General features: G+C 38.1%; 1 pseudogene across 1 annotated transcript; it reads right to left on the bottom strand.

Moving 5' to 3' along the window:
* LOC143853144 (ABC transporter B family member 21-like) lies at positions 1-7,450 on the bottom strand (annotated as a pseudogene). The gene is made up of 11 exons (XR_013237030.1): positions 6,827-7,450; positions 6,618-6,624; positions 6,281-6,324; positions 6,011-6,186; positions 5,086-5,307; positions 4,698-4,936; positions 3,212-3,737; positions 2,612-2,888; positions 1,506-2,322; positions 821-1,087; positions 1-443 (listed from the first exon to the last, which is right to left on the bottom strand). The product of XR_013237030.1 is annotated as an ABC transporter B family member 21-like (transcript).
* Between the last annotated feature and the right edge of the window lie 883 nt (positions 7,451-8,333).

The following is an 8,333-nucleotide window of genomic DNA, read 5'->3' as shown; positions in this document are numbered from 1 at the left end:
TTGGCAGATTAACATATATTATATCATACAACATAAGAAACATATTTAAGTCCAAGCATTCACATAGTGAAACTGATGGCAATTTGGTGCGAGCAATTTACTCAAATAGGATCATAGGAAACATTTACTAACATCAGAGAAAGGAGTGCAGATCCATAGATTGATTGATTGAGAATTACCATGCCAGATTGAACATCGAGGCAGAGGTCTCGGAAAATCTGAACATCTGGCCTTGTAGGATACGAGAAGCTGACATTCTGAAACACAATGTTGCCTTTCAAATCTTCTAGTGTCACCCCGGAACCGTCGCTCGGATCTATCTTTGATTTCCGATCAAGAATTGAAAATATAGAAGCAGTAGAAGTCTTGGCTTTGCTGGCATCAGGTGCTAGGGAGCTTGACTGAGAAACTGCAGCAGCCACCATTGTGAGAGCAAAGAACACCTGCAAAATCAGGCAAGAAGCCATGAAAAAAAAAACTTCTCAATAAAATTTAAGGTGGCGGATCTGGTTCCTAGATAAATTATGGGTTTAAAAAAAGCCATGAATTCAAAATGTTGAGAAAAGGAACCAACTGCCAAGTTTGTCAAATGTGACAAGAAAAGGAAGTTCAATAAAATTTAAGGTGCCGGATCTGGTTCCTAGATAAATTATGGGTTTAAAAAAAGCCATGACTTCAAAATGTTGAAAAGAGGAACCAACTGTCAAGTTTGTCAAATGTGACAAGAAAAGGAAGTTTTTATCTTCTTATTTTCCTTCTATTTTTTTTTTAAAGTTTAAATATTAAATGACCAGTCGATAAATATGTAAGCATTACATACACGAAAAACTTTCGCAAATGTCATCTTCCCGTCCTCGACGAGGCGGGCTCCAGCATAGAAACTGATTGCATAGACACAAAACAGAAAGAAAAAGGAGAACCCAAAACCAATCCCACTGATCAACCCTTGCCTTATCCCTGTCTTCATCGGGCCTTCACATTTCTTTCTATACAATTCCATCACCTTCTCTTCTGCACAGAAAGAGGCGACTGTTCTTATACTCCCAACTGCATCATTTGCAACTTGACTTGCTTCCTCGTACATCATCTGAAACAATTTTCATAGTTCCATTTATCACAAACTGAAAAACATGAGATGGAAAAATGGAGAATAGATGATGTGAAACCACCAAACTTGCAGGTCTAATCAATCTCCTGCTGAGTTTAAAACACATCAAAACATACTCCAGATATTTATGAGATGTAACTTCCAGAAGCAAACAAAAAAGAACCAGGACTTAAAAATAATAGAGATGGCCAAAGCAAAATCAACAGTTTAATTCACTTAGAAACATATATTGGTACTTCCCAAAAATTGTAGGTTCAGATCCCTAATCTGTTATATTCATTTTTTGTTTTTTGAAAACTGTTTTTTTTTTTTTTGGTCATTCATCCAACATATGATGATTTTCCGTAAGTTTTTATTTTTTGAATGGCAATGATTTTCCATGAATTAGAAAACAAACCTTTGCATTTGCACTGAATCCTTTCATAAATTTCATTTGGGCCCATCCACTGATGCCTAGTAGGGGTACCATGGCTGAGACTATCAGAGCCAATTGCCAGCTCGCTACAAATGCAATTACCAATCCAGCAACAAGTGATGCAATGTTCTGAACAATCAGTGCAAGAGTATCTCCAACCAGACTGCGAACTGTCGCTGCATCTGCTGATAACCTAGCACCAATTGCACCACTTGAGTTTTCAGAATCATCAAACCACCCAATCTCCATGTTCACTACTTTTGCAAATGACTTCGATCGGATCCTTTTTATCAATCGGCATCCGGCCACAGAGAAGAGGTACCTTCGTGCTAGGGCTGCAAAAAATGATGCCAGGCCCAGGACAACGAACATCAATGACCAAAACTTGGAATCTTTCCGGAGCTTCGGAGGTGGTTCAAAGAATGTTCTAATTGCATTAGAAATAAGTATCCCAAAGATGGGTAGAATGCTTCCATTGACTATTGCAGCAATACTGCCAAGCACTAGCACAGGGATCTCTGGCTTGTTGAGATAGGCAAGGCGAGAAAGCGGCACATCTTTTGGTTGTTGGGATGCCTTTGAGGTATCGGGTTCGAATGAGGCAGTTCCTTGGATGTCATCAGATGACCCCCGGCTTAAAGATTATTGGAAGGACATGCGTGGGCTTGACTGCTTTCCAGAATCCAACATAATGGTCTGGTCAGTTATAGGATTTTTGGAGTTATGGTAAACTTCTTGTAATCGTATAAGTTGAGAGTATGCTCCATTTGGATCCTTGAGTAGCTCTGAATGGGAACCTGATCAATTGACACAGTTGGCAAGTCAGTAAGTTCCTTATGAAATATGATTTAAACGATGCCAGTTAATAAGAATTCTATAATAACTCATCTATCTTCACAGAAGGTCGATTTTCCTTTTACATATGGATACTCTGGCTATACAAACAAATTGTTCATTTTTTACCCCAGTGAACAAACCAAGCGTGCTCAACAAAACTGGAGTCACAGATAGGAGTTGCAGCTGTGACAGTAGGTTCACTGGGAGGCAATTTTAAAACCTACAATGATTAATTCTTCAAGATTCATACCTTTTCAACAATTGATCCCCGATGGATCACAGCAATCATGTCAGAATTCCTAACTGTGCTCAAACGATGGGCAACAATAACAGTGGTGCGGTTGATCATGATCTTGTCCAGTGCCTCCTGCACAATCCGTTCGGACTCGGCATCAAGCGCAGCGCGCTTGTGGCTTCGTCTAGAAGCAGAATTCGTGGGTCTTTTAGAATTGATCTGGCTATGGCAACTCTCTGCTTCTGACCACCCGACAGTTGACTGCCATGCTCACCAACCATGGTGTCGAGTCCCTGGTTGTATAATATATCAACAGAGAAGGTAACAGTCATACTTTCTAAAATCGGTAACAGTTACTGTAGAGTTTACGCCGTTTCTGATAAGAAGAAAGAAACAGTGTTGACTATTCATCTGTTTGAGGCTGTCATGAGACCGCATCTTAACACATGAGCCAAGTACACTTAGTACACCTTTCTCGGCAAATCGACAACCTTTCATATTGTTATTGATGTATTGACTGTACTTTTAATAATGGTTTCATCATTACACAGAAAAATGGAAGTGGCAGTAGTGAAAAGCAATGAAAATTGTGTAGAATGACAAAAAAAATTACAACCTGAGGCATCTTGTCAATGAATTTGGAAGCATTGGCAAGTTCAGCTGCAGCTTTGATTTCATCAAGAGTTGCACCATCCTTACCATAGGCAATGTTATCTTTAATGCTAGAAGCAAAAAAGACTGGTTCTTGGCTAACAAGCCCAATTTTTTCTCGAATCCATCTTAATTGAAACTCCTTGAGATTTATACCATCGATAAGAACTTCACCAGCTTGTGGGTCATGGAACCTATCTATGAGACTGATAACTGTCGATTTCCCGCTTCCACTCTCTCCAACCAAAGCCGCAGTTGTGCCACTCGATATCGAGAGGGAGAATCCTGTGAATATTTTCTCATCTGGTCTTGCCGGATAACTGAAATAAACATCTCTTAATTCAACATCTCCTCGGATATCATCCAACTTCCGCCCACTAGTGGCATATGCATCTATTTCTGGTTTCCTCTTGATCGTCTCAAACATCTTGAATGCTGCAGCCTGTCCTGCTGCAAATGCGCTTATGCACGGAGATTCTGAGCCTAGATTCCTGAGTCATCCAATTGGACACGAATGGATTGATACTTGGCAGGAAAAAAATATTAGCAAATATTTCTTGCTGAAATTCTCAACAATCAGAATCAATCTATACATAAATGAATTCATAAATCTGGGATTCAGGGGGTATGACTTGAGGAATAAGGATCCGGTCTTTTTAATTTTGACAGGCCTGACCTGATCGTGTTTTAGAAACATTTGACTCTACACATCCCAAATTCCACTACGCTAATAAATAAAAATTGCTTCAAAAAATGAGGTAGAGTACATGATCTAGTGGATTCCATCACAACAAACGTATGCTGCATCCCCGGTTGTATAGTTAAATGTGCATATATCCATATATTTACCTAGGGGCTAATTTTCTCTCTATTTTTGGGTATCATTGTCCATTAAGGAAATTCATAATTTTCCACTCTTGTTTGTTGGTACCTATATACGTGAGAGAGACCCCTAATTTGAAGTTATACAAGTATAAATTTCCACCCTCTACTCTCCCGTTAACATCTAGTCCGTGCTAGGCATATTTTAATTGTTCTTCAGCATTTTTCAACAAACCCCCAAGGGTTTGTGGTTCTTTTGATATATAATAAAAGTTGGGCATTTAGGAAGCTTGTAATCTTATCATGACTGACAAATTTACAGAAACTAAAGTTGCAGCAGAATAAAATTTAAGTGATAGGAGTCGAGTGCAAATGTAGGAGACAAGAGTGCAAATGCTGGCATTAGTGGTTAAATTCAGGAATTCCACATAGGGTTACCAAGTGATCTGGATTAGTTAGAGCATAACAGATAGGTGGTGGACATGAGCTATGCTTATAAATGTATGCATTTGTGTATGCATGTCCACATAGAAAACATATGGAAGGTGTGTTTTCAGAATAATTTCAACTGTGGTTTTCTATAATGATTTAAGTTTTTTAATCTATATAAGTGAAAGTATGCAACTTACAGAGAGCTGGTCAAGACTGCAAAAATAACATTAATAACATCTCCACCCGAATATCCTTTCTCCAACACCATCTTTGCACCGAACCACATAGCCAAAGCATAAGTGCAATAGAGGAAAAACATAACTGAACCAAAACCTGCTCCTTCAACCAATCTCTCATGAACACCTGACTTGTAACCAGCCTTCAAAGACTTATTGTATTTATCTATGGCATGCTTCTCCCCAGTAAATGATGCAACCTGATTAGCAAACATGTCAGAAATATTCCCACAAAAATGACACAGAAATGATAATGCTTGTGGTTAGAGTAATATAATCCATTTGTGTGTGAGGAGGAGGGGGGAGGGGGGAGATAGGGGGATATACATCATGCAAAAACATCACCTACGGTTCTAATTGAACCAATCGTCTGTTCCACCACAACACTAGCTTCTGCATAAGATGTTTGTCCATGGGATGCCATCTTTGTTATAATGATAGACATCATCGCACCAGCGATCACAAGAGGAGGAATAGTGGATAGCAAAACAAGGGTAAGAAGCCATCCCTTAATAAATGCAACCACAAATCCTGATATGAATGATGATACCAGCTGAATGAACTTTCCAACCTGTAAAGGGGAACGAAAAAACTTGAAAATATATTCAAGAAGATTGGCACTAGGCAATTAATTGGCAAGTCAAGAAGAAAGGCAGCAATGTTTCTTCTTTCTTTTCGCGGAGAGCTAAATACACAATTAGTGATATTTATCAACAATGAATCAACAATTCTGCGAATTAAAAAAAAAAAAAAACTGTCCCAGACTGAAACTTTGGCAGCAATCAGTACGAGTGTAATAATAACATAGGTATGGTGTAGTTGAAGGGCAGGGAATATTCGATTGATCTTCAAGTCTGAGTTTTACAGTTGAACATTTTCAACTTCTGAATTATATAGTATATATCCGCATGTAATCATAAGCCTTCAAGAAAACATCCAGTATATACTAAATCAATAGCACATCATACAATTTACCGATAAAAATAATTAACGTACAATTTGCAAAGAAACAAGCCACATATGATCCTACAAGGCTACTGGACATCTTTACTAAGTTAAACTGTTTCACAACATCACATTGGCTTCTTAGTTCTCCATTGACCAAAAATAATTACATCAAACTATGATCTTCTCAATGCCAATGCCATCATGTAAAGGCAACCAATTGAAATTAGTGGTGAACCTTTACGAGAATCGATTAATAATGTTGACTGTCACACAAAAGAATTACATGGAAAACAAGTAATTGAGTGAGTTCAGAGTAGTATCCGTACCTTTTCACCCATGGCATCTTGAATAAGGACAGTATCGCCTGACATCCTCCCAACAACTTCTCCTGTGCTCGTCTCCTTGTCAAAGAATGCGATGTCTTGTCGCAATATGGTTTTCAAGTATAAATTCCTTATTCGTGCAGCCTGCCTTTCCCCTGTGACCACCCAACAAGCCACCTCTGTTTAAGAACAAACACAGTTTTATCAGTCCCCAATAATTTTTAAGCATTTTCTTAGGCTAGAAGAAAATAGTGGCATGATCCATTTACTTACGGAAGAATGATGCTACACCTGCCGCCACAGCTAAATAAACAAACCTCAGAGATACCCAAAAATATAGACAGAAAGCAGCATAACTAATTTATTATCAGAGTACCATTAAATGTAAAAACATAATTCTCCATCACAATACCATTCAAAAAAAAATCTCCACACAATCTATAGGCGACAACAATAAGAACAGGGGATTATGCTAAGTTCTTATAAGAAAAAAGAAACTAATTTGCCAAAGGGAAAAAAAGGAGATTCTTCATCACATTTCACTACTTTATACCCTATAAAATAGTTAAAAAAAACATTAAAAAAATTGATCACATGTCAAATTGAAAACATTAAACGTCAAAGGCTTTGTTGTGTTGAGTTGAGAAAAGTAAAAATCTTATAACATCAAGTAATTGCTATGAAGTTTTCAAACAGTCACAACTTTTACAATCCAAATTCAAATGGAAATTAAGCCCTGGAAAATTTAGTAGAGGGGTCATAGAAAAACAACATGGGAACACTGTGAAAGAACAACGATCAAGTTTAATGAACGGTTATATACCTTGGAAACTTCATTAACCATCTCGTGGAGCTCTACAGGTTTTCCAAAAGAGTTGACCACTTGTCCAAGGAGAAGAGTCATAAGTGGCATAGCAGCACCATTTGCAATACCAGCAACTGTTCCCACGATCATCAACACAAAATCCGAGGAGTCTGCAAATGAGAACAGCTTGTAAAATGGAACACTATCGTTGCTCTTCACTTCTCCTTTGCTCTTCCCAGAATCCTTCTGGGTGTCTGCCTTTCCAGAGTTTTTATCAGTATCTAGTACAGATGAATTGCTCGTGGATGACGCATAATCTCTATCAATATCACCATCCAATTCATTCTCCTTACCCATGTTATCAATAGCAGAACTTGGTGACCCTCTTTTCTTCTTCAATCCCAATTTCAGTTCCAAGGAGGAGGAGAATTTTCTTCTCCTTCATGTACTTCAGGACTTCCTATTATAAATATCGACGCTCCTCTGCATTAAAGGTCAGATTCTGTGAAAACCAAAGCAAGCTAAAGAGAGAATAGAAAGATTATGTCAATCAGCAATGCATAAAAACAAGCTAAAATTCCAGGGTAAAGGGCAACTGTCAATAAGTCCAAATATAATCAGAGGGTAACCAGTATTCTTCAAATGTATTATTTTCTTTAATAGGGGAGTGATAAATCGACTCCCCATGTGTCTTTTTCTCTCCTCTCGATTAAATAGAGAGAGAAAGACACATGGGGAGTCGATTTAAGATATTTGGGAGTCGATTTATCACTGCCCAAAAAAAAGTCTCTTTGAAAGGACATTTGATTAATTTATTGCACTAATTTTTTATTTTGTTTTGACCGGTAAATTTAAACTACATAAAATTCTAATCAAATTCAAAACTACTACTGTTATAATGTTGCAATGTTAGCAAAAACTCTTCATGAAAATTGAAGGAAAAAAGTAGTTCATCAGCTTTCCAAGATCAAATTTGAGTCTTTCTTAGAATCTTGACCTTCCGAATTAATAAATTCTGAAGAGGATAGATACTGGATGTTGCATTCTCGATCTCCTTTCCAATCGGTAATGAAAAAAGTACCCTGAGTCCTAAAAACTAGGGTTTTTCCAACATTTCGAACGTTCAAAATCGACGGAGCCTTGGATTTCTTCATTCCTCCGTTTTTCTCCTTGGAAATTCTTTTGTTCTTCCCGACTGCCATTGTTGAAGGCGATGGAGGCCTGCGAGCAGGGCGAATTGGAGATCCGAAAACCCTAATCCCTTCACAGAAAGAAACCCTAGCCTCCTTGAAAATAAAAGATTATTCTAGGCAATTTCGTAAGAAGCCATTTCGCGGCCAACTTTCTCAGGAGAGAATAGCCACCTCGGATGATTTAAATGAATAGATTCTTTTCTGCTTCCCTTCCGTGAGGCGGCTTAGGTGGTACGCAAAATGGCTTATCGCGAAATTGCCTAGCAAATCCCCTTAGGATTAAGGCGATGACTTTTCTGCCCACATGTAGGATAGAGAAAAGTACGGA

The sequence above is a fragment of the Tasmannia lanceolata genome, unplaced genomic scaffold, assembly GCF_043159265.1.
Source record: "Tasmannia lanceolata isolate RefF3 unplaced genomic scaffold, GAP_Taslan_0.1 ptg000019l, whole genome shotgun sequence".
NCBI lineage: Eukaryota > Viridiplantae > Streptophyta > Magnoliopsida > Canellales > Winteraceae > Tasmannia > Tasmannia lanceolata.
This window is presented reverse-complemented; position numbering and strand designations above follow the sequence as displayed.